Genomic DNA, 26,268 nt, shown 5'->3' with positions numbered 1-26,268 from the left:
TACCGGGCTTTAAAAAGGCTAAAATAATGGTTAGTTCCCAAACACTTGGGTAACTATGATCATGCCATATTCTATTAATAATGCTTAAAATAAATAGCTTTGTATTAAAATGTACATGTTTAATCATTGCATATGGAACTCCATCGGGTCCAGGGGCTGTATCGTTGCAATGAGCAAGTGCGGAATCAAATTCTCTTTCAGTGAAAGGAGAATTATACGACTCTTCCCTTCTTGTTGCAAAATTTAAAATTTTCTTTTCTTCAGTGCTCCTATAGGCTACTTGTGACCAGGGGCTCCTTCACACTTGCTGGATACATTTGAAAAATGATTAGCCAGGGCATTGCTAACTTCATTTGCTTCAGTTACATACTGGCCATTCACCTTCAACACTGGTGGTGGGTTGGGGATGAATTTGCCAGCTATCTTTTTTACTTTCCTCCACACAGAAGATGGTGGTGTTCTACTGTTAATGGAGGAAACAAAAGACATCCATGACTGGTGCCTTGCTTCTTTCATGGCACGACGGAACTGTGCTCTACATTTCTTGTACAGTTAAATTCTCATGAGTTTTGCGTCTACGCAATCGTGTTACAGATCTTCTTGTGGCTCTGTGGAGTGCAGTTAGTTCTGAAGACCACCACGGGACTGGTCGTCGTTTGAATAACCCTGTTGTTTTGGGAATTGAATTGACTCCTGCTGTATGAAGAGTTCCATTCAGTAGGTCTATGGCATCATCAACACTTTCAAACTGTTCTGCTCTCCCTTCGATTTCACTTAGCTCGGAAAATTTTACCCAGTCTGCCTTGTCTAGATTCCAACGTGGCGATCTTTGCAAAGGCGGACCCTTGTGGGTGTTTATAATGATTGGTGCATGATCACTATTATGCCAATCATCTAATGTCCTCCAATCAAAATCAAGAAGGCAGTTAGAGCTTGCAATTGAAAGGTCAATGCATGACAAAGTACCTGTCTGAACATGGAAGTGTGTGGGCTCTCCTGTATTAAGGAGTCCCACATCCTCATTCTCCACAATTGATGAGATAATATTGCCCCTTGTGTTGGCCAAAACATCACCCCATAAAGGATGTCTACCATTCATATCTCCCAGTAAGAGAAAAGGTTGAGGGAGTTGTTGAATGACCTCTGCTAAATCATCATATAAAATATCATTTGGAGGTAAGTACAGAGAGCATATTGTATATTTTCTCCCTATATCAATTTGTACAACAACTGCCTGCAGGGTTGTACGTATAGACATGGGTATTTGGGGAACATCTCGACGAATGTACATGAGACTTCCGCCATGGCTCCCTGCTTGTTGATTATATGGTGTTCTATAGCTAACATACTCTCGAGGACTAGGAGTGTTAGAATCAAGCATACTTTCCTGTACACATACAATTATGGGGGAATGCTCATGAATTAGGAGCTTAAGTTCATATTTCGCCCTCAAACCCTGACAGTTCCATTGCAAAATGGAGGAGAAAACTATGGATTATTTCTGGAAGACATCTTGGATGAGGTCTTCCCATTAGCAGTTTTTAATTTAACATTATTACCAGTAGGTTTCTTCAGAGGTGGTCTTGTTATGTTGGGTTTAACGGTGTTTTTCTTTGTATTCTTTTTTTATCTATTTGTTGAGGTGGATGATGGACCTCAACTTGAATTTCTGATTTAATCAGTCCATCTTCTGGTTCATTAGAAACATCAACAGACAAAACATCAAATTTATTTTATGTCATAACCTTAACGTTTCTAATGGAGGGTGGAGAGAGAGATGGAGGTCTCTCTCTTTTGCGATTAATAGATGGTGGGATTCGAGGTTTTTGCACCTTTCCCACAACAGGTGCATCAGGTAAGTTAGTCTTAAGTGAAAACTCCATCAGATCAGGCAAGGACATGGCCTGAGAGAGGTTTGTATTACTTTTTGTAATGGCGGCTGAAGGCTGTACAGCAATGGGCAATGACCTAGTGTTAATACACCGTGGTAAAGCCTCAGGAGGTGATATGGTTACCTCGTTATTTGACATTTTGTCAGATAGTATACTTTTTTTTGAGCTATTGGCAGTGCAAGGTTGGTTTGATTTTAATGCCTTAGCATATGTATTTGATTTATTTAATAGTCTTTTGGCATGGGTCACACTTATGTGTTCTAAGTTTGATTTGTTGAGGGCAGCTTCCTCCAACTTATATAGCTCGCAGATCTTGTCTGTGGATTTGTGATTCGAGCTGCAATTTAAATACCTGGCTCCAAGTGCACACTCTCCATGGAATTTGGAGCAAATACCACACATCTCATTTTTGCAAACTTTGGACGGGTGCCCAAATTTAAAACAATTAAAGCATTGCAATGGCTTCTGCTTGAAGGGTCTTACTTTAATCCTTTCGTTCTCGATAATAATATGAAAAGGTACATCAGCATCCTGGAACGTAAGGATTATCATTGATGTACCTGGGACTTTATGAACTTTCCAAACATTTAATGGACACATGGCCAGTATCTCCTCCTCTGTAAAATCATATAGATCTCTGTTAAAAACTACGCCCCTTCCGTAGCTAAAATTTAGGTGGGGTTTGACATCTAACTTAATGTCATCATTACTTATTTTCATATTGGACAATATTATCGACTGTGTACTGGATTTGGCATGCATAAGGAAACTATTTTTTCCGAAACGAGATATATCGCCTGGTGCAATAGTTCCTACTTTTTTCTGAATCAATTTGCATATTTTAAAATAATTCCCTGTAACCCCCTTTGATTCAGCTATAAGCCACATCAGTGGTTTTGGATTTCTCTGGGAGGGCATGACTAAATCTGCGTTTTTCCAACCAATCGGCAGGCCTGTACACATCTAAATATTTTGGTACCTTATCGCAGAGAGCAGCCGCGACATTCAAGTTATTAATTTTAATATTATTCAAATTACTTATTGCACTAAATGCTTCGTCATAACTACTATAAGATATCCATGAATCCCAAGTTTCAGCTTCAAGTTTCATCCTTATTTCTTTTATGCATCCATAGCATTCAAATGCTTTACATAGATCATCATAATTTGATTCTATTGAAATTTGTGTAACATGGAGGATTCGAAGTTTCCTCGTGTTACCCAAATTACTCGATTTAGAAATATCAGTAGAATGGTCCTTTCCCGTTCCGAGGTCATCAACAGAGCTATCCCTTATCACAATAGCAGAGGTCGTCAACAGTGCCGGGGGAGAGTCGGCGTATCCAGGGGATGGGGGTTCGTTCCTTAAAGAATCCATTATACTAAAGAGAGAGAAAAGTTAGTTTGATGTACCTGCTCGAGAATGTTAGGCCATCACACGTTGGAAAGGAAATTTGCACTCTCCACTATCGGCACAATGAGAGTATACTTCCCAGATGGTCCACTCCATACCCTACCCGAAGGATAGCATCAAAACAGATATAGAGGCACAAGTGTGAGCTGAACCCACCTGTTAGGACTGAGACCAAGAAATTATGGAATCATCCTCCCCATATCTATAATGACAGGCTTCCGGCCAAAAGCCGAGAGTCCTACCCCAAGCATTGGATCCCCCTGGATTCCGAACACCCAACACTTGAGAATTTTTCCGCCAAAAAGGTCCAAACCATCTTCGGGATGGCTGAAATCATCCAATACTCTCACATATAGCTTTGAATGCAAACACCTCCCAACCGTGATACCTCCTCCCACTCATCAAAGCAGGCAGCAATAAAGGATGTATGAACATCCCCGCCGGGGCTACAATGGATGTAAAAACATCCAAGCCATAGGAGAAAAGAAAAAAAAAATAATAAATATATATGTACATAATATATACACACATATGAGGGAAATTTTTCTCAGAGTTTGGAAAGCAAGATTAAAGAAAGTTTGTGAAATTAGGATAATGTCGAAGTAATATTGAGAAAAAGAAAAAGGTAAAAGAGAGAAATTTAGATTCGAACTGGGGGAGCAATTTCCCCAAGTTCGAGAGCCCTCTTGCCCGTCACCAAGTTTCAGCACGGGAATGAAATGCCGTACTGAAGCTCAATGACTTCATCAAGGCATTCTCTCAATAAGAGGGCGGTGGCGAAGAAGGGTTGCCTTCAAGTCTGCTAGGATCAGCCAGTCGTCCAGATAACGGAGGAGACGGATGCCGATCCTGTGAGCCCATGATGAAATCAGGGTGAACACCTTGATGAACACTTGGGGTGCTGTGGAGAGACCGAAGCACAGCACCTTGAACTGATAGATCTTGTCGTCTAGGCAAAATCTTAAGTACTTCCTTGAAGACGGGTGGACTGGGATCTGGAAGAACGCGGGCTTCAGGTCCAGTGTGCACATGAAGTCTTGTGGTCTCACTGCAAGCCTGACCGTGTCTGCCGTCTCCATACTGAACGGAGTCTGTTTGACAAACCTGTTCAGTGTCGAGAGGTCGATGACTGGTCTCCAGCCTCCAGACGCCTTTCTCACAAGAAAGAGTCGACTGTAGAAGCCTGGGGACCCGTCCACAACCTCTTGGAGAGCGTCCTTCTTCAACATGGTCTGGACTTCTGCCCGGAGGGCCTGTCCCTTTACCGATCCCATGGTAAGGGAGCTCAATGACACTGGATTCGCTGTCAGGGGAGGTAGACATGAGATGAACTCATTACGGAAATCGTCCAGGTATCTGCCCCGAGTTGCTGCCACCTTCTCGCGCAACTTTGTAGGCATCCCCCCACTGGTGGACATGCAGGGGGACTGCCAATCCTAGTGTTTACGGCCTTGGCCGTTCCCTCTAGGATTATTGCCTCCTCCCCTGGACGACTTCTTGCCCCTTCTGCCCTTGGCAGGAAAGGGCTTAGACACCTTCTGCTTCACTGTCGTTGTCTTCCTAGTGTCCTTAGCTGGACTGGGTTGCTGAGCTGCTGGAGGTTTGTAAGGCCTCGATGTCAGGGCCTTGTGGATGAGGGAGTCCTGATTGGACTTCCTCCACCTCTCAGAGGCTAGCTCCACGTCCTTTGGCTCAAACAAGCTCTTACCGAGAACAGAAGTGTGTCTGAGCCTGCTAACATCAGAATCTTCTGGTGGAATCTCTCAGGCACTGCGTCCCGACGCTTGAGAATCGTGGTGGCCCACAAGCTCGAGACTTGATGGGCCAGAAACTCAATGGTTCGCGTGCCTGAGAGTAAGAATGTCTCCAGTGCCTTCCTGGTACTTTCTTTGGACAGGTCCTCAGAACGTACCAGGATGCCCAGGGATCCCAGCCAGATGTCCAGCCACGAAGTTGCCTGCATGGCGCACTTCGCAACTTTCTCCTGGCTTAGGATCTCAGTTGCGGAATAGGACACTTGCCGGTTGGAGTGTCTCTCAAGAGGGACTCCCCCAGTGAGTTCTTCCACCGAATGGTATACTGGAAGACTCAAACAAGTCTCCTCTAGGATTTCAAAGTACCTCCTCTGATGTACTCGAGGAGGAGAGAGGAGCTTGTTACCGGCACTGGATCTATTGGAGCTGGCCCTCGACCTTGTCTCTGGCACTCTTCATCCCTTGAGACCAGGGCAAAGCTGCACTGGCCCTAGAGGGTTTCTGGGTGCCGTAGATTCGGTCCAGGACCGAATCCTTCCGTTCACGAGGCGGAATCTCTGGGTCTGGGATCCCATTGAGGTTCCTCATGAGGGTCAGGTCTTGCCAGAACGCATGCTCTGACTCCTGGTGCTCTCCTCCTGACGGACTGGCCGCGAAGTCTCCCGTCCCCAGAGGCTCTTCCTGGGGAGACTCGCGGACGTTCTCCAAAGGTCTATCTGGTTCCTGTCGGAAGACTTGGGAACAGTCTTCGAGTCCTTCGGCTCCCTCCTAGGAGGGATGCAGGATGTAAGGCCTTCGCCACCTCTCCACGAGGGGACTTCTCAAAGCGGCGGAGTTTCCCCCAATGGTGCAATGGGGGAACGGACCGGATCTTCCGGCTCTCCTGAGGACGGGTAATACTCATCCGCAGAGGAGGGAGAGAAAGTCTGAGGTGGAGTAGGAGCCTTACGTAAGGACTTGCTTGGGGACAGGATAGTCCTTGGGGAAGTTACCACGCCTGGGACTCCTCTCTTCCTCTTCAGGGGGGAGGAAGTTGCCACTGATTTGTAACCCAAGTCAGAAAGCACAGGCTTCATTGCCTGCATAAGCGCTCTGACAATGGTACCAAACCAGGGCTGCTGGCTGACAGTCGCGCTGTCAGATACTCCTTCTGGAGGGAAGGGGATCGTTCGATCCCTTGGAAGAGTCGACACATGAGGGTTCGCCTGTTGAGAATCTGCAATGAAGGAAGAATAAAGATCCTTCAACCTGTCCGGAAACCTCCCCTCCTCCGGCGAGCGATTGCGCCGCCTGGCGATAGCACGAGGGCGCTTTCGCACGTTGGCAAGAGGTGTGCAGGTTGTGCAGCTGCCTTAGGCGATCGTGAGATAGCTGGGCGTGCATCAGGAGGTGGGCGCACAGATGTGCGTTATTCCGGTGGCCGCGCAGCAGGAACTGGCCGTGTAGGTGTGCGCTGTTGGGATGGGCGCGCGCCGCATGCGACTAGAACTGGGCGTGCGTCTGGAACCTCGCGTGCTACTGGAACATTGTGCGCAGTTTTTATATTGCGCGCCGTTAGCAGAGAGTCCAGGGGACCCCGTGAGTGCCCGTGCGCTATCTTGGGAACCTCCTGGACTGCGCGCTGTGATGTAGAAGCGAGCGGGTGCATTGGCGAGCGTGTTTGCGTTATAACAGGAACAGGGCGAGGTTGGCGTGCATCACTCTTAGTAGTATAAGTGTTGGGGGTCCAGAGACACCAGTGAGTGCCTGTGCGCTAACTTAGGTGCCTCCTTTTCCGCGCGTTTGTCAGGAACTGCTGGGCGCGTGTGCGCAGGCGAGCTTGTGATCGCAGGTGGGCGCGGGAGCACTATCTCAGGAACAGCTGATGAGCGCGGGCGCGCCAATGGTTGTGGGCGCGCAGGGGAACCCTGGCGTTTAACTGGAACATTTGCGTGCACGCGCGCAGGTGAGCGCCGTAGCGCTAAATCAGGGTCAGCGGCAACAGCAGGAAGGCGCGCAGGTATAACCTGCCGTGCAAGGGTATGATGCGCAGTTTTACGCTCATTGCCCTTTTGCCCCGAAGGGACCGGTGCCATCACAATGACAGGTTTAGATGGCACGTGGCGCGCATCCTCCTTGAAAGGAGATGGCAGGACAGCATGTCTGGAGGGTGACTGGATACAAAGTCCCGAAGGACGACCATCCTCCGACGGGGATCGCGAACGATCCCTGGAGAGGTCTAAGGTGGTAACTGGCAGGAGTGGTGATCGGTGAGTTGTCTCCTCCGCAGAGGACTGCGGGGATGACGAGCCGAAGAGGCGCCTCCTAACTCCCTTGTGAGGAGAAGGAAGGCCTCTACAGCGAAGGGGAGGGCGAGCCTTCCACCTTATACGCCCACGAGGGGCCGTTGGATCAGAACTCTGACCTTCGTATGGCCTCCGCAGAGTAGTCTCTGTTAGTGAACTCCCCAAGGGGGGGGGGGGGGGGAGAATCACCGCCAGAAGAGACCATAGGACTTGGTTCCTCCCTCGAAGGATGTTCGGAGGGGGAACCTAAGCCTTCAGCTACCTCAGCAACAACAGACACAGGAGTTTGAGCAGAACCACTCGATGCCTCCGTCACAACAACGTCAACGACCGACAGAGGATCTATCTCTGCTGTCATCGGCGATTGTTTAACAGCCGCACCCAGTTTGATCATGTCAAACAGGGCTTCCCTGGAGGGCGAACCCTGAAGCCACAAGGAAGCCCAAAGCTGTAATAAATCATTATTATTAACAGGAAAATCAATATTTAAATCCTCTTCCGGGGGAGGAGGGGCAGCTGCCTCGCTAAGGGAGGTAACTACCTCTCCTGCACCCCGGGATCAGTCAAGAGCAATACGGTCTACGCTACCACTCGCCGGCCTCTCGGGAGAGACCGCTCGAGTGGGAGCTTCGGAGGAGGAAAGGGCTACGGAAGAAGAAGTCTTTCTTGGGATTTTCTCTCTTGAAAGGAGCCTCTGAAGGAGAAATATGACAAATTCGAAGATAATTTGTATTTTTCCTAACCATACAAACCTTAGCTATTTACAGAGGGTTTACCTTTTAGCGCAGATGAAATGACGAGCCAATAGTTTTAATGAGGGTTAATTACCCCCGCGCTAGTTAGCAGGGGGTGGGGAACGGTAGCTTGCTACCCCTCCCCCCTCCACACACCAGTGACTTGCTTCATTTCACTTAAGAGGTAGGACTTGACTTGGGGGTCAGGGATGGCAGGCACATATGTGTAAATAGCTAAGGTTTGTATGGTTAGGAAAAATACAAATTATCTTCGAATTTGTCATTTGTTCCGTAACCGAAATACAAACCACGCTATTTACAGAGGGTGACTTACCCTTTAGGAAGGGTGGAAAGTCCCCAGCCTTACTGACTTCGGCTTGCCCGGGGGCTCGATCACTCAGTGAGCAGCACTAGAGAGGGAGCCCCTGTACCTCACAAGTTCCTAGCATCGCTAGGAACGAGTGGCCTACATAAGCAGTGTGAGGAGGAGAGTGTGACTCGTCCTATGAAGTTGACCTTGAGACCTTCAGATAGGAATTCTAGGATAGGACGTTCCCCATACCACCTCGTCAGGGTATGGGAGACGCAACAGTATTAAGCTTAATACTAGGAGCACAAAGAAGCATGGGTTACCTGCAGAGGTAGAGGTCAGCTATGCGAGGACCAGGATGCTGCTTCCCCAAGAGAGGGGAGAATGAAGAATGAAGAAAGTAAGGGTCAGACACACACTTTCATTCACGCAGACTAAGACCGGGTATCAACGCCCTCAACCTACTGCTACTTGTCCAAAAGGAGCCTGAGGTTAGACAGGTTGTTGTGCAGCCACCACAGGGCCGATAGAAAACTTATCGAGGCTCCTGTGGGTCACGTCTTGCAGGTAGTGGGCTGTGAAGTTCGTTTGACGCTTCCAGACCCGAGCTTGAAGTACTGCGTCACAGAGAAGTTTCTCTTGAATGCCAGGGATGTAGCAATACCCCTGACATCATGGGCCCGAGGGCGACGTGACAGAGGAGGGTCGGGATTCAGGGCATGGTGGATAACCCTTCGAATCCAAGCTGAGATGGTATTCCTGGTGACCCTCCTCTTAGTCCTGCCTGTGCTCACAAACAAAGCTCACACATAAGGACGGACTGCAGCCGTTCTCTTCAAGTAGTGCCTCAGACACCTCACTGGACATAGTAGCAGCTGGTCTGGGTCGCTTGTTACAGAACGGAGACTCGCGATCCTGAAAGAGTCGAACCGAGGATCCGGCACTCCAGGATTCTGAGTCTTGGCAACAAACTCAGGGACGAACCTGAACGTTACCTCCCCCCATCCCCTTGAATGGGTGATGTCGTACGAGAGACCATGAAGTTCACCAACTCGCTTGGCCGAAGCCAAGGCGAGTAGGAAAGCCGTCTTCCAAGACAGGTGGCGATCGGAGGCCTGGCGTAATGGCTCGAAGGGAGGTCTCTTAAGAGACCTGAGGACCTGAACCCCGTTCCAAGGAGGGGGTCTCACTTCCGACTGGGGGCAGGTAAGCTCATAGCTACGTATGAGTAAAGAGAGTTCTAGCGATGAAGAAATATCCAAGCCCTTCAATCTGAAGGCCAAGCTTAAGGCTGAGCGATAGCCTTTCACTGCCAAGACAGAAAGGCGCATTTCTTCTCGCAGATACACGAGGAAGTCCGCTATTGCTGGAATAGTGGCATCGAGTGGAGAGATACCCCTTCCACGACACCAACCACAAAAGACACTCCACTTTGCTTGGTAGACTCCCTCAGAGGACCTTCGCAGGTGCCGAGATATTCTCTCCGCAACCTGTTGCGAAAAGCCTCTCTCCGCGAGGAGACGCTTGATAGTCTCCAGGCGTGACGCCGAAGCGAGGCTACGGCCCTGTGAGGGACGCCGGAGTGGGGTTGTCTGAGAAGCTCGTGTCGTGGAGGAAGCTCCCTTGGGAGTTCTGTCAGGAGTTGCAGAAGGTCCGGAAACCATTCCGCGTGATGCCATAGCGGAGCTACCAGAGTCATCGAACAGTTGACCGATAGTCTGGTCCTGTTGAGCACCCTTCTCATGAGACAGAGCGGTGGGAAGGCGTACACGTCGATGTTGTCCCACCGTTGCTGGAAAGCATCTTGCCAGAGTGCCTTGGGGTCCGGGACTGGGGAGCAGTACAGGGGCAGCTTGAAGTTCAAGGATGTCGCGAACAAGTCCGCAGTCGGGGAACCCCACAAAGTCAGGACTTTGTTGGCTATCTGAGGATCCAAAGAACACTCGGTACTCACTATCTGCGAAGCCCTGCTCAGACTGTCGGCGAGCACATTCCTCTTGCCAGGAATGAAGCGAGCTGATAGTGTTATCGAGTGGGTTTCAGTCCACCTCAGAGTCTCTACTGCAAGATGGGATAGCTGTTGCGAAAAAGTGCCTCCCTGCTTGTTGATATCAGCCACTACCATGGTGTTGTCCCTCATCACCACCACGGAGTGACCCGCCAGGGACCGTTGGAACTGCTGAAGAGCCAGAAAGACGGCCTTCAATTCTAGCAGGTTGATGTGTAGGCACTTTTCTGATTCTGACCAAAGGCCTGAGGCCCTCTGGTTCAGAATGTGCGCCCCCCCCCACCCTTCTTTTGACGCGTCCGAAAACAGAGTCAATTCCGGGGGGGAGGACAAGAAGACTCACTCCCTTCCGCAGGTTCTCGTCGGCCAGCCACCACCGTAAGTCCATCTGTTCCAGAGACCCCATTGGGATCAGAATGTCCGGGGAATCGGATCCTTGATTTTACCGGGACTTGAGCCGCCATTGAAGGGATCTCATCCTGAGGCGGCTGTTTGGAACCAGACGGGCCAGGGAGGATAGGTGGCCTAAGAGACGCAACCACGATTGGGCGGGGAGTTCTTTTCGGATGAGGAAGGGTTCCGCCACCCTCCTCAGTCTTGCTACACGGTCGTCTGATGGAAAGGCTTTGTAGAGATTGGTGTCTATTAGCATGCCTAGAAAAACCAGTCGTTGGGACGGCTGCAGAGAGGACTTTTCGAGGTTTACCACGATCCCCAGATCCTGGCAAAGATCCAGAAGCCTGTCTCGGTGCCGAAGAAGGGTCGACTCCGAGTCTGCTAGGATCAGACAATCGTCCAGGTAACGAAAGAGACGAATACCGTTCCTGTGCGCCCAAGATGAAATCAGGGTGAACACTCTGGTGAACACCTGAGGAGCTGTGGAGAGACCGAAACACAGCACCTTGAACTGTTATATCTTGTTGTCTAGGCAAAATCTCAGGTACTTCCTGGAAGACGGATGGATTGGGATCTGGAAGTACGCGTCCTTTAGATCCAGTGTGCACATTTAGTCTTGTGGTCTCACCGCAAGTCTGACCGTGTCTGCTGTCTCCATGCTGAATCGGGTTTGTTTGACAAACCTGTTCAGAGCTGAGAGATCGATAACGGGTCTCCAGCCTCCAGTAGCCTTCTCTACAAGAAAGAGTCGACTGAAGAAGCCTGGGGAGCCGTCCACGACCTCCTGGAGAGCACCCTTCTCGAGCATGGTCTCGACTTCGGCCTGAAGGGCCAGCCCCTTTGCCGATCCCGTGGCATAGGAGCTCAACGACACTGGATTCGCTGTCAGGGGAGGTTGAGATGTTGTGAATGGGACGCGATAGCCTTGGCCGATCACTGAGACCATCCAAGCATCGGCCCCGTGTTGCTGCCACCTGCGGACGCAACGCTGAAGGCATCCCCCCACAGGTGGACATGCAGGGGGACTGCCACCCCTTGGGCTTGCGGCCGCGGCCGCCACCCCTAGGAGTCTTGCCTCCCCTGGAGGACTTACCGCCCCTCTTGACCTTGGCTAGAAAGTGCTGGGGCTTAGACACCACCTTCTTAGCTGCCGGTGCCTGTTTGGGAGCCTTACGAGGCTATTGCTGCTGTTGTGGCGGGGCTGGAGGCTTATAGGGCCGAGTTGTAAGGGCCCTATGGAGGAGGGAGTCCGTGCTGGATTTCCTCCACCTCTCAGCCGTTCGCTCCATGTCTTGAGGCTCAAACCGGTTCTCCCCCAGAAGGGAAGCATGTCGGAGCCTACACACATCCACAGCGGGAACCTTCGGATGGAATCTCTCGGACACAGCATCGCGACGCTTCGACACCGAGTTGGCCCACAGGGTGGTAACCTGGTGCGCCAAAAACTCGATGGAGCGGCTGCCCGAGAGCAAGAAAGTCTCTAGGGCCTTCCTATTGGTCTCCTTGGACAAGTCCTTCGATCGCAATAGGATGCCCAGAGATCCTAGCCAAAAGTCCAGCCACGAAGTGGCCTGCATGGCAAACTTAGCGACTTTCTTGTGGTTACGGATCTCTGCCGCTGAGAACGACACCTGCCGGGCAGAGAGTTTCTCAAGGGGAACTCCCTTCGCCAGCTAATCCACAGAGTGATGGAGAGGAAGAGCGAGGTTGTGCTCACCCAGGATCTCGAAATACCTCCTCTGCTGAAGACGAGGAGGAGGGATGAGCTTGTTCCCGGCAGTGGAATGAATGAATGATTTAAAGTTTTCAGGCATCCTGACATCTAAGGTCATTGACGCCGGTAACACTTAATTTATGTATACAAAAGTAAAAAATGAAATAAAATAAAAATTTAAAGAGTATTCAATTAAAATCATAAAAATTGAATGTCATAAAAGTTAAATATTTTTCAGAAGACCTGCTTCTGAAAGAAATCTAAAAATGCCACTTGCATGGTAGGACACATCATTTCCAAGAATCTTGGCAAGGATGAACCTGCCACCCTCACCTCGAGCCTCAAACAAATATCTATTCCGCAAGATGTTATAATTGGGGCATTCGGTCAACAAATGCCTTACTGTTAGAGGTACTAAACAGTTGTCACAATACGGTTGGTGTTGGCCCTTCAGCAGAAACTCATGTGTCAACCGAGTGTGACCAATACGGAGACGACAAAGAGACGTCTCCCATTTTCGGGGCATCATATTATACCTCCAAGGAGATATGTCATTTGTTACTTCCCTCATTTTATTGCCATCTTGACTATCCCATTGCTGTTGCCATTTACTGCAAACCAATTTCTTGATGTCAGGTAAGAAATCATTACAGGGAATGGGATACCTTCTTGGCAGCAACTCGGATGCAGCCTCCTTAGCCAGTGAATCTGCCTTCTCATTCCCGGACACACCTACATGTGCTGGAACCCAACAAAATTGAACTGTTATACCTCTCCGTCCAATAAGGAAAAGCCATTCTAAAATTTTTAAAACTAGAGGGTTATTAGAATTAAAAACTTCCATAGCTTGAAGGACACTCCTAGCATCACTAAAAATTGTAAAATTACTCTCCTTCTCCAACGCTATTTTCTCAATAGCGGTTAATATGCCATACAGTTCGGCAGTAAATATGGAAGCGGTCAGAGGAAGTGCACCTCTACAATTAAAACCATTACTATGTACTCCAAATCCAACGCCAGCATCAGATTTGGAGCCATCAGTATAGATAAAAGTTGATCCTCTATGTTCTTTAACATGTTCATTAAAAAGAGACCTGGCTTCTATGTCTGACATATTCTTCTTATCTCCAATAAAATATTTACAAAAAGATATCTCTGGTAACTTCCATGGAGGCGTTGATGATACCTTGAATGGAAGTACCTTATTTCTAATTATATCCAGACTATTTAATAATCGTTTCACCCGAAAGCCATAAGGTTGAGGAGATTTTGGGTGCAACTCAAAGTATGATGCGTGTCTTACAGGGCTTGCAGTCTGAAAGGCTAGAGAGTTAGGGAGTCTTTGCAATCTAAACCAATACCGAAGAATGGAAGACATTCGGTAGAGGTCTAGAGGTAACTCTCCAGCATCAACAAGGAGACTTGGGATAGGCGAGGTTTTAAAAGCTCCAGTAGACAATCTAATACCTGCATGATGTATCGAATCTAATACTTTTAACCGGCTTGGGGTGGCTGAAGAATATACCTCACAACCATAACTAATTTTGGAAAAAATCAAGGCCTTTTATAATTTTAAAATAGTATTGCGGTCTGCCCCCCATGATGTATGGGACAATACTTTTAAGATATTCAGAGCTTCAACACATTTAGCTTTTAGCTCTTTTAAGTGAGAAACCCATGTAAGTCTACAGTCAAATATCAAACCTAAAAATTTGGTTTCCGATACACATGGTATCCGTTGACCTTAAATGTATATATCCGGGTCTGGATGTACTCCCCGGATACGACAAAAATGGACAATGGTAGTTTTACTTGTCGAGAACTTAAATCCATTCATGTCAGCCCACTGGATAATTTTATCGATAGAGAGTTGGATTTTTCTCTCAACCATTGCCATTCTAGTGCCAGCAAATGATATTGAGAGATCATCCACAAATAATGTTGAGAGAACATCCTGGGGATGTGGCAGCTCTCCTCTCAATCCCAATTCATGAACGGTTTTAAGAATACCATATCTCCATGTGGTATCATATGCCTTTTCAAGGTCAAAAAATACTGTAACATGGTGCTGTTTGGAAGCAAAGGCTTCACAAATAGAAGACTCAAGTCGTATCAACACATCAGTCGTTGAGTGCATTTTTCGGAATCCACATTGAATCGGTGATAAAATACCTTTCTTTTCAAGGTACCATATCAGCCTTGTATTGACCATCTTCTCCATGATTTTACATAAACAAGATGTCAATGCAATAGGAACATAGTTTGCTGCTAAAAACTTGTCTTTACCGGGTTTTAAAAAGGCTAAAATAATGGCTAGTTCCCGAACACTTGGGTAACTATGATCATGCCATATTCTATTAATAATGCTTAAAATAAATAGCTTTGTATTAAAATGTACATGTTTAACCATTGCATATGGAATTCCATCGGGTCCAAAGGCTGTATCGTTGCAATCCCGGCAGTGGAACGACTGGAGGAGGCAAGAAGTGCGAGCTGAGCGTTGGCCCTAGCCCTGGCACTCTTCAGCCCCGAGACCAGGGCAGAGCCGCACTGATCTTAGGGGCCTTCCGAACGTCAAACACTTCATCAAAAATCGTGTCTTTGCCTTCACGGGGGGCGATGACTGGATCCATAAGCCCGTTAAGTTGCCTTATCAGGCTTAGGACCTGCCAGAAGGCATGTTCGGATTCTTGCTGTTCTCCTCCCTGCGGGCTGGCAGCTAAGTCTCCTGCCCCAGGGATCTCTTCCTGGGGTGACACGTGGACATTCCCCCGGGTAGTCGTGGGTTCCTGACGAATCCTTGCAGAGGATTTAGGGACGGTCTTGGAGTCCTTGGATTCCCTCCTGGGAGGGATACAGGATCCCAACAACGAGGTTCGAAGGGCCCCTTCCTCACGAGACTATTCTCCTGCATGAAGCGAAATCTCCTCCCCTGGTGCCGAGAGGAAGACTACCGCCCCACTGGACTCACCTGAGGACGGAAAGGCCTCGTCCACGGGAGAAGGAGAGAGCACTCGTGCAGGAGAAGGGACCTTCGCGACCGTCCTCTTGGGAACCAACTTCGCCCTGGGGGAAGTCACCACGAAGTCCACTCCTCTCTTTCTCTTCAGCGTAGGAGAGACAGCCGTTGGTTTGTTACCCTGGCCTGGCCGGCGAGTGCTGGTTTCATAACCCTCACTAACGCCCATGCCAGAGGACCAAACCAAGTCTGTTGCTCCAAGGACACAAAGAGTCCAAAATCCTCGCTAAAGGGAAAGGGATCGGGCGATCCTTTGGAGTGGACACCACGGTACCTGCCTAAAAAGAAGGTGGGGAAGAATGATGTACTAACCTCTCCTCGTCCTGCACTACCAACCTGTGTTTGGGTGGAGGTGATCCCGAGTGCCGTCTAGGAGCACACGTTCCTGCTGCTACCACCGGCTGCGGAATTCGCCGCGAACGATGGTCGCGTGAGGGCGAATGGTCGTGCGGGCGCGCAGGCGAATGATCGCGCGGGCGCGAGAGTGGGCAGGTAAATGAACACGTGTCCGGGGCGACGAACGCAAGCGTTGGCGCGACGGCGAGGAAACGCGCTGCCGCGTGGGTGAGGAAGACCGCTGGCGATGTAGATCCACAGGCGATCGATGATGAGCTGGTGAGTGCGGTCGCTCAGGTTGGCGATGGTGCGATGTGGCATGTCGACACGTTGGCGAGCGATGGCGAGCAGCATCCGCAGGTGAATGACCGCACAATGGCAAGCGATGGCGAGCAGCATGCGCAGGTGAGTGACCGCGTGATGGGGAGCGATGGTGATCAGCATGCGCAGGAGAGCGATCGTGCGATGGCGAGCAGCATGCGCAGGAGGGCGATCGCGTGATGGCGAGCAGCATGCGCAGGAGGGCGATCGCGTGATGGCGAGCGATGGCGAGCAGCATGAGCAGGTGGGTGATAGCGTGATGGGGTGCGATGGTGATCAGCATGCGCAGGAGGGCGATCGTGCAATGGCGAACGATGGCGAGCAGCATGTGCAGGAGGGCGATCGCGTGATGGCGAGCTAGTAGCTGGCGAACCATGTTCCTTCAGGAGCGCTGGAGAACGTTGGCGCGCCGGCTGTCGCTGTTGAATAGGCGATACTAAGATTGCCTGTGCGCGCTGGCAAGCAGGTGATCGCTGGCGCGTAGGTGATCGCTGGTGAGCAGAAGGTCGACGCGTGTCATGTGAAAGGACAGGTGGCGCGTCAGGTGGTGCGGCGCGTTAACGAGCAGGAACTGGAAACGTTGGCGAACATGTGTGTTTGACACACGCGCAGCACGATGTTGCGTAGCCACAGGACCAGGCAGATGGTGAGCAGGGAGCTCAGCAGGAACTATAGGGTGGTCAGAGACCGCAGGGCGATGGTCCTCAAATGAGCGTTGACGCTCAGAAGAGAACTGACGAGCAGGAGAGCGCTGGCGAGGAGGGGGAACATCAGGAGAGAGCCGACGAGCAGGTGAGCGTCGGCGAGCAGGAGAGTCTTGACGAGCAGGAGAGCGCTGAAGATCAGGAGAGCGCCTGTGCGCTAGCACTGCTCGAGGAAGGGAAGGATCCCTTAGCCCCGAAGGGACCGTTGCCCGTCGGGTGACGAGTTCTCCAAAAGGCGAAGATCTGGCAGGAGATGGTGAACGGTCTGCAGAGAGGTTCAAGGAAGGCGGAGCTGTAGGTTGAGGCTGACGAGGAGAGTCCCCCCCGGAGGATGAAGACCCAAAAAGGCGCCTCTTAGTCCCCCTATAAGGGGAAGGGAGGCCCTTGTGGCGTAGCGGACGGTGAGCCTTACGGCGGAAGCGGCCTCGGGGAAGATCGTCGGGACCATCGGTCCTCCGAAGGGGAGTCTCTTGTCAAAGCACTTCCCTCAGAAGGAAGCCGAGTAGCAGCAGAGACCGAAGGACTCACTTCCCCCTTCGAAGGATGTACGGAAGGGGAAGGAGAGCCTTTAGCATCATCATCCGCAACAGCACCTGCGGCGGATTGCCCAGCCACGTCGGAGGCCTCTGTCACCACGATGTCGACAATAGACAAGAGGGTCTACCTCTGCTACCGCCGGCGACTGCTTAACAGCGGCCCCCAAAGAGAAAAGGTCAATAAAGGCGACCCCGGAGGGCACGCCCTTAGGCCCCAGGGACGACCAAATCTATAAAAGATCATCATTGGTTGAAGCATTATCAATAACCTCCCCCGGATGAGGAGGGGGAACCGCCTCGCTATGGGAGGCGACGCCCTCTCCCCCCACCGAAGGTCGGGAAACAGAACAAGGGCCTGCGCTCCCACTCGGCCGTCTCTCCTTAGGAGGCGGACGAGGGGGAGCTTCGGAGGAGGTTTGGGCGGCGGAAGAAAAGTCCCGAGAACCTTCCTCCTTCAAGGCTAACCTCGGAGGAGAACGGTCTCTCTTGGACTTCTTCTTACGCCGACGGCCAAACCTCTCCTACTGGGAGGCAGACCACTCCCTGCACTCACGGCACATGTTCTCCTGGTCACACCGTCGGCCCCGCCATTGAGGGCAGAGGGTGTGCGGATCCGTAGTTACGTCCGACATGAAAGTTCCACAAGGACGACCGGCAACTCCAGGGCATGTACGCATTGTAAAGAAAAAAAAAAATAATGAAGGTCAATTTCCAACCAACACACGCTGAAAAGAAAAAGCAGAAAATTAAAGGCTGTCACGAGGACGATGAGCAGACACGTCTGATCACTGCCAGGCCAAAAGTGAAATGAAGCAAGTCACCGGTGTGTGGAGGGGGGAGGAGTAGCAAGCTACCCTTCCCCAACCCCCGCTAACTAGCACGGGGGTAATTAACCCTCGTTAAAACTATTGGCTCGTCATTTCAGCTGCGCTAAAAGGTAAACCCTCTGTAAATAGCTTGGTTTGTATTTCGGTTACGGAACAAATCCCTTTTAGCCTTCTTCTTGCATCGCCGGCAAACATCTCCCACTGGGAGGTAGACCACTCCTTACACTCGATACATGTTAGACCTATCACACCGTTGGCCCCTACACTGAGGGCATAAGGAGTGAGGATTGGTGTCCAAGGCCGACATAAAGATACCACAAGGGTGGCCGGCTTGTCCAGGGCACGTACGCATGATGAAAGAATAGAGGCCACTTCAAACACACACTGAAAGAAAAAGCAAAACAGATTATGGCAGTCAAAAACGGAGGAGAGCGCAGACAGGTCTGTCGTCTCTCCGAGCCAAAAGTAAAGTGAAGCACTCAGTGTGTGTGAGGGGGGAGGCTTGCTACCCCTCCCTAACCCTCCCCCTAACTAGAGGAGGGGTAGTAAACCCTCGTTAAAATTCTTATGGCTTGTCATTTCAGCTACGCCGAAGTAATTACCCCATGTGAATAGCGTGTTTTGTACTTCAGTTACGGAACAAACACAGCATTAAACAACTTGGAGTTATGAAAAACACGAGCCAAGGTCGCCAACACTGACTGAGAACATCTGCCTTCTAACTCCCAGAGGAGCTGCCATTAAGGAACATCAAGTCGGCAGATAGAGATTAGCTTAACAACAAAGGCACCCTGCTAAACCCCATAGTCATCAGCACAGACCGCAAACTACATTGTCGCTAGACTCAATAAGGTTCTGTCACCAGGAGAAGAGCACTGGAATGGTACCTCATTCCAGTGGAATGAATACCCGCACCGATGCATTGTTTCAGCGTTAGAAGACACGAGGGAGCACCACCCATGACTTTGTCGCTAAGAGCTACTGCAAACTAGTTTTCGTCTGATTCGTCAAAGCACTGTACAAAGTTATAGGGCTAGTTATATTTTCCTAAGATAATGTTTATTAATACTTAGTGATGTACAGTAACGCTTTGGTAATAGTTTCATAAAGAATTTGAAGTGAGGTAAGTTAAGTTATCAGGATATACCTCAATAATTTGATTTTATCCACTGCATTATAAGTCACATTAGTTGGGAAGGAGGGGGTATTATATGCTGGCTAGGTAGGATCCTATGTTAGGTTAAGGTTATTACGTAATTCCGTAAATTTGATAAGTGTTAAGTGGTAATGTTGGAAGAGGCAGTAAATCTTGTTTAAACATATGAGGCAGCTCCATAGTAATACTTTGAAAGTTTGCATAAAATTATATGTCTGGACCATGAATTATGATTGTAGTATATCATGTTGTAAGCTAGATTATGGAAGATCATGTCAAGATGCACCCACCTAACTTGACTCAATTTGCGTTTTCTTAGGTATTGCTAGGTGGGAGAAGAATACAGATTAGCTAGGCGAGGTTCTGTAGCCTAAGCTAGGCCATCTCAATTGTTCTCTGCGTATTCACATACATTTTAGACTTTTTGCGATATTACATAATGGGCAATGAATTTTGATTTAGAGAATATGACAAAATTTATGGTATTTTATTTATGGACATTAATAATGTGGCGTATTTTAACTTAGTTCCCTATGTTAAGGAAGCCTTTTGTAGTATTTCTGTATAATATTATCTGTCGCAAATGCCTAGTTCTTATAAAATCAAGAAAAATGATAGCGAGTTCACCTGAAAAAGTTTAAGTCCAATATTCTTTTCATGGGCACGGGCACCTCTATAAATCTCATTTTACTAGGTAGAAGCTTCGTAAATCTCATTCTAGTAGTTTGTAAATTTATCTTCTTAATGCGTACGCATAGAACCAATCGGTTTTGGTTGTTGGCTCCACCTTTCAACTTTTGTTAATGGAAGTAATTTTATGACGTCTTAATATTTGCCTTCTACACCAACATCAGTTTCCTGAGTTTGTTCATTTGTTTATTTGTTATCGACAACCACTCAAATCACCTGTTTCATCTCTTGTGGCTTAACTCTTACTGATTTCAGCCAATAACAAACATTTTTGGAATTACGCAATACTTTGACGTTTTGCCATACGAAGACAGGTGCTTCAGGCCACTGTTTCGACAATAGCCAATCTACAAACATACCTGATTCTCTCCATAATACTATGGTTTGGTTGGTCCTCGGTAAAGAGATGATGACGTCAATTGTCACACTTTGTGTAACTGGCTGTCAATTTAATGACTTTTTCATTGTTAACCAATCAGAAAACAATACAGTTCCAACAGACCAAAGATTGTCTTTTCCGCCATCGGTTTAAAGGTATGGATAGTGAAATGCAGTTGTGTGACTCTTGTGAGCTCAATTATTTTTGGGTAATAGCCAAATAACATGGTGGTGCATATGCCTTACATACAAAATATGCATATGATTTTTTCTGTGAACATTCTGTGTTACCTTTGAGTGTTCAGTGTCCCAAGTGTCAGAAACCATTACTTTTTAGGGAAGATAAGCATATTTGGTATTGTAGTTCTACTGTGGTGATTACTAAAACAAAAAAACGCCGGCGATGTGGGTATCAATTTTCCGATTATAAAAGTACCTTTTTAGATGGTACTCATCTTCCTGCTTGGAAACTATTATTATTTATTAATCATTGGGTCAATAAATTGTGGAACCATCATACTATAATAGATTCTCTTAAAATTAGTAGAGCAACCAGTGTTGATTGGCGTAGTTTTTGTTGTGAAGTTGCTGAATATTATTTTGATAATCAAGAGTCAATTGATGGTGATGGTGTTATAATAGAAATAGATGAATCTCATTTTGGCAAACAAATTTGACAGGGGCCGTCATCTCAGTGATATTTGGGTTTTTGGGGGGATTAAGAGGGAATCCAAGATATATTTTATACTGCCTCTGGTGGAGCCTTTGCCTCGAGAACACTCAGCTGAAAATCTTATTCCTTTAATCCAGAAATATATTAAGAGTGGCTCGTGTATTAATAGCGACAAGTGGCATGCGTATAATAAGCTGTCATCTTTGGGTTATATACATAACACAGTGAATCATTCGGAAAACTTTGTAGATCCTGATAATTCATTGGTACATACTCAAAATATTGAAAGACTTTAGAGGGATCTCAAAGATTGGATCAAGCGGCCTGGAAATCGTTCACAATATTTTAAGCAATATATATCTCGCTATTTAATTTTTAAAACGATACCCTGAAAATCAACGACTACATTATTTTTGTAAAACTGCTGCATTGCTGTACCTTCCTCAAGGAGAGAGGCAACGGCCCAAGAGGCCACAGGAAGAGGAGGAGGAGGAGGAGGAGGAGGAGGAGGAGGAGGAGGAGGAGGAGGAGGAGGAGGAGGAACAGCCCAATTATTCAGGCTTGTAAGACAGAGAGCAATGGTGAGTATAATATTTATTTCTGTAGTATTAGGTAGCGATCAGGTATTATTTTAATTATGGTGCAGATATATTCAGTGACAGGTTAGGTCAGAAAATTAAGATTAGTTTAGTGCATGACTACAATGCGACGTGCAATAACTGGCCATATAGTGCATTTGTATGCCATTTTCTCGTGTAAAATTCTTGGCTCGGGTTTTCCCATTTCCAGTGTTTTTATGTTCTTCGAATTCAGTGTATACCTGTATACCGGTCCATTTCTATATGTTTGAGTGTTATATTTAGTTTTCTTTTCCTCCATTTTGCCCTGTTTTTGCCTACTTTGTCTCCCCCACCCAAAACCCCACTTCCCAAGGAGGTTCCCCCAGATTGTTATCTATAGGGGGAGGGGTGGTGGAAGGATAAGTATTCATTTGCGATGGAAATAAACCTGAAAATCATTCAAATCACATCATAATACAACAGAAAAACCTATATTTTATGTTGAAAGCAATTAATGTCCATAAGTAAAATAATACCAAATTTATGGACGTCTCCTTTTACTGGTTAGTGCATTGCATTCAATATGTGCTTCAGCCTACCCCAAACTCCTGACTTACCATCCGGGTCCCCATAACCTGGGAGCTACGATACATCAAACCTTTATTAGGTGCTTTAGGCCTACCTAAAGGTATTATGCCTAATGTGTTTAAGGATTTAAAACACTAAACGGATTACCTGTAGAATAAACCAACATGGGATATTTAGGTGCACACAATCACCCAACCTCCCAGAATAACCAGATTTAAAAAAATTTCTGTCATACCTCTAATATTGACCACTTGCGTAGTTTCATGGGTTATTGGCAAGAAAAAATCATATTTTTGCCTATTTCTAATAATTCAGCGTTATAGTGTAAAACAAAATTGTCACATATATTCAGTCTATGCTGAGTTTATTAAAGATCTAACTTGAATATAAAACAATGTCAATTTTTTCGACCATAGGTACCATATAATTGAGTTAGTCTAAATACTTCACTGACCAAACAGTAAAAAATAATTCGAAATAAAAATATAATTTCAAATCGAAGAGAAAAACCTTATTGAAGACTACTCTAATTCGGAGGCCTTTGAATTGTTTCATAGTTTTATAGCACATTACAACTAATGTTAGTTATATATTTGCCTCGGACTTGCACAATACTTAAGAATTGGACCTATAAAAGTTATGCCATTGGTAAAATGTCTTGGCCTAGGAATGGCGACCCAAAATGGAGTAGGCCTGCCAAGACTGCAAACTATATATCTTTCCATTTTTATTTGAAAATAACCATATAGACACTTTATCATACCCGACTTGGTGTCTAATTAACACTACAAACCTTTGGAAAAATGTGGAACGTTTCAATACAGAAAAAGTCAGCAACAAGATGAGAAATTCGTGCTGTAGTTTTCTCACAACAAACGGTAGGGTAATGACACACCCGACAGCGGAATAATACATTTGGCAGAAATTTTGGAGTATGGAAACATTTTTTCTTATTCAATCATAATCTAATAATGTCTTTCATTTGATTACCATAATATAAAGATAGAACAAAATTTACTATATCAAATTCACACTTAACTTCGCAGGTTTTACGATAAGAGTGTAGAAATATTACGCACTACTTTTCTGACTTTTTCACGGTTTTTATTTCTATTTTTATGGAAGCAATCAAATGCTTGGACACCCATCAAAAGAAAGGACACATTTATATACCCTCATACACACGCAGATCACACACTGCACACATACACACAAACAAACAAACACACACACACACACATATAAAATATATATGGCTTATTTGAATATGAAAAACACGTCTAAATGTGCAAAATTTATCATATATATATATATATATATATATATATATATATATATATATATATATATATATATTTATATATATATATATATATATATATATATATATATATATATATATATATATATATATATATATATCAACAACAACAACGTATGCAGCACTTTCTGGTCCACTGCAAGACAATGGCCTCATACATGGACTTATAGCCTACTTGTCTGGAGTTCGCTCACAGCAAACCAACCTAGTATAGGTGACCTGGACTAGTATAGGTGGCCTGGACTAGTATAGCTTGGCTGGTCATGGCGATACACAAATCCTTTCACCACGTTAAGGTAATCTCACTGAGAAATGGTATATATATATATATATATATATATATATATATATATATATATATATATATATATATATATATATATATATATATGACAGGACAGAATTAGAAATGAAACTATAAGAGAGATTACTTAAGTGCCATATGTAGATGAGATCATGGTGAGGGGTAGATGGAGAAGGGTTGGGCATGCTCTTCGCACTCTCCAAGAGAGATTAGTTCACCAAACTATATACTGAGCTCCACAAGGCACAAGAAGAGTTGGAAGACCCAGGCCTACATGGCTGAGGACTATAAAGCGTGAAATGGGAGATGATGAATGGAGAAGTATTGATTTAAAAGCTCAAGATAGACACGACTTGCGAAATCTAACTGAGGCCCTTTGCAGCAATAGGCGTAGGAGGAGATGATGATGATATGTACAGTAAACAAAGGTTTACAAGATGTTTGTTAGTATACAACGTCGGGGAAATTAGAGTAAAACAAACATTGGAATAAACATAGACAAAGGAACAAGAGTGAAGCCATTGATATCTATATAACAGATCTAAAACTGGAATAAAAAGTAAAAGACAAAAAAATGATTAAAAGTCTTAAAGGAACCAGGGAAATTTACTTGAGATCATAAGTGAACAGGCAAATTGAAAGTAGGCCTATATATAAACCTTTATAAGGTATCATGATGGAAGTCTAGGGTTTCATATGATATATAAACTGGGTGTATATATATATATATATATATATATATATATATATATATATATATATATATATATATATATATATATATATATATATATATATGAGAGAGAGAGAGAGAGAGAGAGAGAGAGAGAGAGAGAGAGAGAGAGAGAGAGAGAGAGAGAGTAAAGACGAAAGGGGCTGAAAGGGATTGTGTATTGGTTATGGAATGACTGATTTTTCCATAGGTATCGCAAAATATGGGGAAAACAGATTTCAAGACTTTACATGTTAATAAAGTTGAAAATAAATTATTATTATTATTATTATTATTATTATTACTTGTTAAGCTACGGCCCTCATTAGAGAAGCAGAATGCTATAAGCCCAGGGGCCCCAACATGGAAAATAGCGCAGTGAGTTAAATACAAGGAAAAATAAAGTACTTTAGGAACAGTAACACCATTAGAATATATATTTCCTATATAAACTATAAATGGCACTACCCAAGACTGGAGAACAATGTGGAACTGTCTGGCCAGTCAAAGGACCCCATAACTCTCTAGCGGTAGTATCTCAACGGGTGGCTGGTGGCCATATGGAATGAAAACTAAAAGAGAAACGTAAACCTACTGTGACAACATAGCGATAACCTTACTGCTGAAATCGAATGTCCAATGGGGTCGCCATGCAATAAATACATCATGAGGGGCAGCAACAGGTAATGAATGACCCAATGACTTCTGTTTTCTCGCCTTTTAAGAGAAGTGGCGTGAAGGACAAACATCAATCTCTGTTTCATGAAATATATCCCGTGATTATACCTTTGTAATGCTAAACCTATTTCTTCTATTTCCGATTACTTTTGGTTCCTTTCTGAGTGGGGACACCTTAACATGGTGAAAGGGTTTGGGTAGCGCCATGATCAACAAAGCTGTACTAGTCAGGGTCACCCATACTAGGTTGGTTTGCTGGGAGCGATTAGACTAAAATCGCCCACCATCACCAATCTGCAGTTGGCCAGCGTGGTGAGGAAAACTGGCCAAACCGATTTCGCCATGATCAGCAAAGCTGTACTAGTCAGGGTCAAGGTATATAGAGTGACCAGGTAGAGTCATTTGTGGGGGGTTGCGGCTTATCCCCCCAAGAACCGCGTCGCCTGGAGGTCATGTCAGGGCGAGAAGTCATCCAGCTACCGTTTCATTCAAATGTCGATCACAGGTCACTTCAGACATCTCTGCAGTGATTTAGTTTGACATTCTTCGAATAAAACCATAGTTTTGATTATTTATATAATCTAGATTATTATTTAAATAATGCCAAACAACTGCGCCGTATTTGGTTGTTATTCAATTAGTAGAAAAAAAGGAGGTATCCTTTTTCCGATTCCCTCGTGATGAGGAAACAAAAAGGAAATGAGTTCATCGTTGTAAGAGAAAGGACAACTTTAACCCTACTAGTCATCGCATATGCAATAAACATTTTGAAGAAAATACATATAAGAGAGACCTGCAACAGGAACTTCTTGGATCACAAGCCCCAGCAATGAAATACAGACGTCTGAAGAGCAATGCAATCCCAACACTTCACATGCCTCATTCACAAGGTTGGTAATTTTTCTTTTTCAATTTTTCAGTATTACTTGAAAAACTTATTTACTTTTTTTTTTTTAAT

At 46.2% G+C, this 26,268-nt stretch overlaps 1 long non-coding RNA gene across 1 annotated transcript in view; it reads right to left on the bottom strand.

Annotated features, from left to right (window-relative positions):
- The window catches only part of LOC137622075 (uncharacterized), a 51,339-nt gene extending 28,155 nt beyond the window's left edge, over positions 1-23,184 (bottom strand). Inside the window, exon 1 of the long non-coding RNA XR_011040346.1 lies at positions 23,089-23,184. This is a non-coding gene — a long non-coding RNA (uncharacterized lncRNA). The remainder of the gene's footprint in view (positions 1-23,088) is intronic.
- Positions 23,185-26,268: the final 3,084 nt, after the last annotated feature.

Source organism: Palaemon carinicauda, chromosome 28, assembly GCF_036898095.1.
Source record: "Palaemon carinicauda isolate YSFRI2023 chromosome 28, ASM3689809v2, whole genome shotgun sequence".
Lineage (NCBI taxonomy): Eukaryota > Metazoa > Arthropoda > Malacostraca > Decapoda > Palaemonidae > Palaemon > Palaemon carinicauda.
The sequence above is the reverse complement of the archived record's forward strand: the minus strand, read 5'-3'. Positions and strand labels throughout refer to the sequence as shown.